The sequence below is a fragment of the Triticum urartu genome, chromosome 4 (assembly GCF_003073215.2).
Source record: "Triticum urartu cultivar G1812 chromosome 4, Tu2.1, whole genome shotgun sequence".
Taxonomy (NCBI): domain Eukaryota; kingdom Viridiplantae; phylum Streptophyta; class Magnoliopsida; order Poales; family Poaceae; genus Triticum; species Triticum urartu.
Window position 1 is genome coordinate 593,094,026 of NC_053025.1, and position 5,920 is coordinate 593,099,945.

Below are 5,920 nucleotides of genomic sequence, written 5' to 3' on the forward strand. Positions count from 1 at the left end.
CTCAGGTCGTATGTTGCACACGACCCAAGCAGCCTCACAGAGGACAAAAACGCTTCCAGCCATACATTCTACACAACACATCAAAATAACGACATACTGACCTACCTACTGTGTCATGCAAATAATAAATAAATTAAACCTCACACCCTGCTAAGAAGAGTATAAAGAAACTATTATGAGACGAGCGAACTTACACTATTAATTAGTTCACATGGAAGAAAGAGAGCACCTCTGATATTAATTTTTGACCAAGCAGTTACTATATATACATATGAAGGAAGGAAAGTGCTGATATAATTGCACGGTAGTCAGGTACATTTTGATTAGGAATATCTTTTATGATCAATTTTTCCCTTTTAACTTCACTAATTCTAATTCTATTTTCTACTTTTCAAGAGATGGACAAGGTAATTGCATTTGCATGATCTGCATTGCAAGCTTTAAATAAACCTACACAAGTGTCTGCAGTTCATGTCACAATTCTATCAGATTTTTCATATTTACATATGTTGATTCCACTTTTCAAGCTGACACATATTCCACTACACAATTATTTACATTGCCATTATCAGCATTTTTTTCTAAAATTTTGTGTGATAGACTTTTAATATGCCTGGTGGTGGTAATTTATCTTGGTATCACACTTGAAAGATTTGAGCTCTCGGTTACATGGCAGCGCACAGACATGAGATAATGGGCCTCAACCTTCAAAGATAATATTCTAATATTCGCTTTGCTTCACCTTTCACTCTGCAACCTATATAGCAAAATTTTACTACTGTAGCTTTGAGAAAATTATTTCGTATGTGGTAAAGCATTTTCCTCCCTAATTGAGTGCATTTTTTCTTTGTAAAATTTGGTGTCTTTTTTTTACTATGCGGTCCACGAGATAGCGTGTCGTCTTCAAACTTAATACTTTCTTTTGCCGGGAATACATATGTTTATTAATGTGTAGTACATTTTTGATCTATTCCTCCATGTATTATTTCTATTAGTGACCATGTTCACCTGGCAGACTACATGGACACTTCCTGTAATGTTAGAAGCGCCGATCATGCTTTTACGCATGGTTCCCAAGACAGGTACTCAGTTGCATCATCTATTCTAAGTTATGTTTAACTTGACCATGTTGGATACTTGAAACTGTTTGAATCATTTTGATTATTATCCGCACGAACAATCAAAATCGTGGGATTACCTTTGGACACTTGGAGAATAATTGTAGTATTTTTGATACCATATATGTATACGAATTATGTTCTCCTATGTATCTTGATATTTTTTTAATTAAATATTCTATCGAATGATGTTGTATTCAGTTTTAACATTCATTGTAGTTGCAACTACCTCCCGATTACTATTACATATAGAACAAAAGTGATGATACTTGTGTTAACAAAGGGAAGTCCAAAGTACAAATGCTCCTTATAAAAGTAAGTCAACTATTCATTGGGTATTGTTTCTGTAACTACAGATAATGGTATTTTATATTCACATTCCGGTCCGAATTTGTTTTTTCTCACAAAAATCAAATAATATGTTTGCATTATAAACTTTCTAAAGTTCTAGCCCGCGCATCGAGCGGGCCCACTCTCCTAGTTTAGGGAAAAGCTCATGAAGGGAAAAATAATACAATATATGAAATCTTCGGATTGTTAATAAGTTATAGATATATTTGGGGGATTACTCCCCCTAAACTTTGCAAAACTGGAGAATGTGTAATACAAATTCCATTTATATGATCATGACATTATGAATAATCTGCAGGATTTTCAAACTATGTTGTTTGCATATTGTTTCCTCATTTTTCTACAATTCATGCGGATAAGTAATTTTCGAGCAACTAGCAAAGTGGCCCGCTTGATGCACGGGCTAGAAATTTATGAAGTTCAGTGAGAAAATGTTATTTGACATTTCTATTCACAAATTAAATCCAAATTTGATGACATTTACAAATATAATACTTCTGTGAACATAATTTTGTCTTACGTATGTTTAGTATTTTATTGAGACATAAATATGTGATATGCATTTATCGTTTACCCGCTAATAATATTGTCAGGACCCCGATTCCAAGCCACATCGATCTAGCCGGTAACACCTCATATCACTTTGCGGCCTCACGCACGGTATCCCAGGGGTGTCGCCTTACCATGGCCTGGGACCGTTTGCGCCTTTTGGCTCACGTATATGATAGTGTCGCTAGCATCCATATCACAGAGAACCCAGGCCGACATGGCTAGTCGTGAACCCAAAGCGGCACAGACCTATGGAGACAGGCATACATGAATCACATCGAGCATGTCGGTCACCAGCGAGTGATTCCGGGCTGCTGCACTGGCTAACAGGACTCTGGGGAACCCGGGCTGTAGCAGGCTAGGCAGGACTCCGGAAGTCACCGCGTGACATTTCCCGAAGAGACAGACATAGGAACGAAGTGAAACACATGCTGGCCAGTCAAGTGTCCTGAACAGTAGTGCTGGGCTAGCAGGACTCCGGTGAACCGGGCTGTAGCAGACTACTATGGCTCGAGGGACACTAGACTACATTTCCCCATAAGAAAGGCTGCCAAGGATAAACAACTAGATTGTCGGATCCCACTCATACCAAGCATTTCAATCATACACACAATATGCCCGATATGAGTACATACAACATGGCATCACAACAAAACTCTACAACTCAAGTACTTTATTTAAAGGCTCCAGAGAGCCATACATAACATGTTCATAGAGATAGGGGTCACATGACCCGATACTCAATTCATACAATCATACAAGCACAAGCGGAAGCAACTAGTCTGAGTACAGACACCAGAAAGAAAGAAGGCTTCTCGAAGTCTGTCTATCTACATAGGGCCCTCCATGGCCAGGATCACCACCTGGGTGGCTAGTCACTCGTCGACGTCAAGGTCTACGTAGAATCCATCGGAGGGGGCGGTGTTGTCGTCTAAAACAGTAATTAAGAAAACATGAGTACAAAGGTACTCAGCAAGTCTTACAACAGAACCTACTATACATGCTCATCTTCAAGAAGGTGGTGGGGTTATTGCAGCAAGCTAGCTTTGACTCTTGGCTAAGCTATCCTACGGAACTCCACTAGTAAAATAGTTTTCGCACACGAGTCCACTACTCACCAACACAATACTCCACCGGGGATCCTCCCTCGTCATCCTATGAGAGGGCCATCCTCGGTACTCACACTTATCTTGAGTCTTTTAGTAGTATCCATTAACTTGTCTATGAACTGTATAGGCAACCAAGTAGTCCTTTACTGCGGACGCGGCTATTCGAATAGTTTTATACCCTGCAGGGGTGTACTTCTTCATACACGCTTTCACCACTTATCGCCGTTTACACGACATGTACTCGGCAACCTTCAAGCGGAAGCCCAGCGAGGGTGTCGGCCACGGCCTACCTAAACACTTAAGTCTCTAGTCCAGGTTTATCGCCTATCTAGGTTCCATTCGCAGGGAGTCCGGCCGAGGTTTCCACATACGGCCCCGAACGATGTGAACAGGGTTCCGAGATGCCAAACGGGCGCCCGGCATACCCGGCCACGGTGTATCTACCGCAATATAGCCCACCCCTAGGGTCAGCGCTACGCACGGCCGCCAACACATAACCTACAAACACCAGAAACTATTTGCAACTCCTGGACAGAGTACTAGGGTGATTAAGAAGCCAAGAGGGTCCATTGGTTTCGGGCCCAATGTACGGTAGTAACTGCATCTTAAATCACACATACAGATCTCAGTTCTTATGGACGGCCTCAATGAAACAACCCACCATGTACTCCTCCATGGCCTCTCATCGATACCTTTACCAAAACATGTTCAACACATCCCTCATATTACCGACATAATCATATCACTCTAGCCCATCACCCAGATGAACCAGACCTGACACAACTCTAAGCATAGCAGGCATAGCAAGGTAGGAATCACATACATGGCTCAATCAACTCCTACACATGCTAGTGGGTTTCATCCAGTTACTGTGGCAATGACAGGTCATGCAGAGGATAAGGGTTCAACTACCATAGCACACAGCAGTTTGAATCGCGTTGTCTTAATGTAGTAAACAAGAGCAGAAGCGAGAACATGGGTTTGTATCGGAATGATCAATGGGTTGCTTGCCTGTTGTAGAGGTAGTAGGGTACTGCCCTTCAGACGGATACTCGAGGTTATCCTCGGAGGCAGAACCTACCACGAAAATCACACCGAAACATAATCAACACATGGCAATATGCAACAATATGATGCATGCTATGACATGGCAAGATGAAAGTGTCTTGGCCTAATGCAAGCTAAAACAGGAGGGGATGAACTCATTTGAATCAAAGATTAAAATATTAGCTCATTAAACATGGCATTATTAGTGCATTACCTTATTCTGCTTAAACAGCAAGGTTAACTTGTTTTTTCATGCATGAAACCATTACAGATGGATAGATTGAATTTTTCTGATCATTTCTCATATATAAATCTTTGCATTTGGAGCTATGGTTGATTTTCTATGATTTTTAGAAGTTTTGGATATTTTTTGGAATTTCCTATATAAGAATAATTCCAGTAATTGAATTAATGCGTCAGCATGACATAGGTGTGACGTCAGCGGTCAACTGGGTCGGCCAGGTCAAACCTGACTGGTGGGCCCTCTCTGTCAGTGTCACAACTAGTTAACAGAATTAGATTAACACTAATTAGCTATCAGTGGGGCCTGGGCCCACATGTTAGTGTCTAAACTAATTAGAATTAGTTAAAACTAATCTCAAACTGATTAGCAGACCGGCCCCACCTGTCATACACCCAGGGGGTCTACCTGGGCCCGCATAGGGGTCAAACTGAGTCAAACTCGTCGGCGGCTTGACGCCGGCGACCAAAACGACGGCGGAGAGCAGCTACGTGATGCGGGGGGCAAGCCGCATCGTTTGGTGGAGGAAATGGGGCTCGAGGAGGCCAGAAACGACGCCGGCGATGTCCTTGGCGGTCGCTGGAGTTCGGGCGTGGATGAACCTGACGCTACGGGGCACGGCGAGGCACGGGGAGTGGTGCGTTAGGCTCCTAGGAGCGCGTGGAAGACGAAGGCATGCTCGGATTCGAGCTTACGCGCCTGGGGCCACGGCGGTGACATGGCTGGTGGAGCCGAGCTCTCGGCCTCGATGGCAGAGGGGGTTTGAGGACGCGGACGAGCGCGGGAAGAGGGGCGGAGGAAAGATGGGCTCACAGGGAACTCACGGAGCAGGCTAGTGAGCTCGGGGAGGACTTGAGGCCGGCTAATCGAACGACGGCATCCGGCGGCCGTAGATGGGGAAGAGGGTCACAGCGTCGTCTTGGGGTCGTCCGAGCTTGCGAGGGTCGACGGAGAGGTCGAGGACGGCAGCGCGGAGCTAATGGGCTTGTCGGAGAGGCGAGGCAGCGGCGATGGGCGCGGCAACGGCGTGTGGCGGCGACAATGGCTCTTGGTGCGTGCGAGAGGAGAGCCAGAGGAGGGAGAGAAGCATGGGGAGAGTGAGGGAGGGTGAGAGGGGGACGTGGGGGTCGGCGTGGCACCCCTAGACGCCTCCAGGGCGTCGGTAGAAGCAGGAGGTGGCCGGCGTGTGGCCACGGGCGCCGGCCACGCGCTCCTCGTCCTCCTGGCGGGAGGAGGAGGACGACTGGCAAGGCCAGTCGACTGGGCCGAGCCAGGTGGGCTGGGCCAGCACAGGTCAGGTCCAGGTGGGTTTCCCTCTCTCTCTTTTTCTTATTTGTTTTCTTTTCTATTTATTTCTGCAACTGTTGGGCTTTATTAAAAATACCTAGACATCTTTAAAAATCCTAAAAATAATCAGAGGTTCTGTTTAGATTATTTCCAACAGCCCACACTTATTTCCAGAATTATTTGAGCATTTAAATTATTTTATAGTATTTAAATGCCCA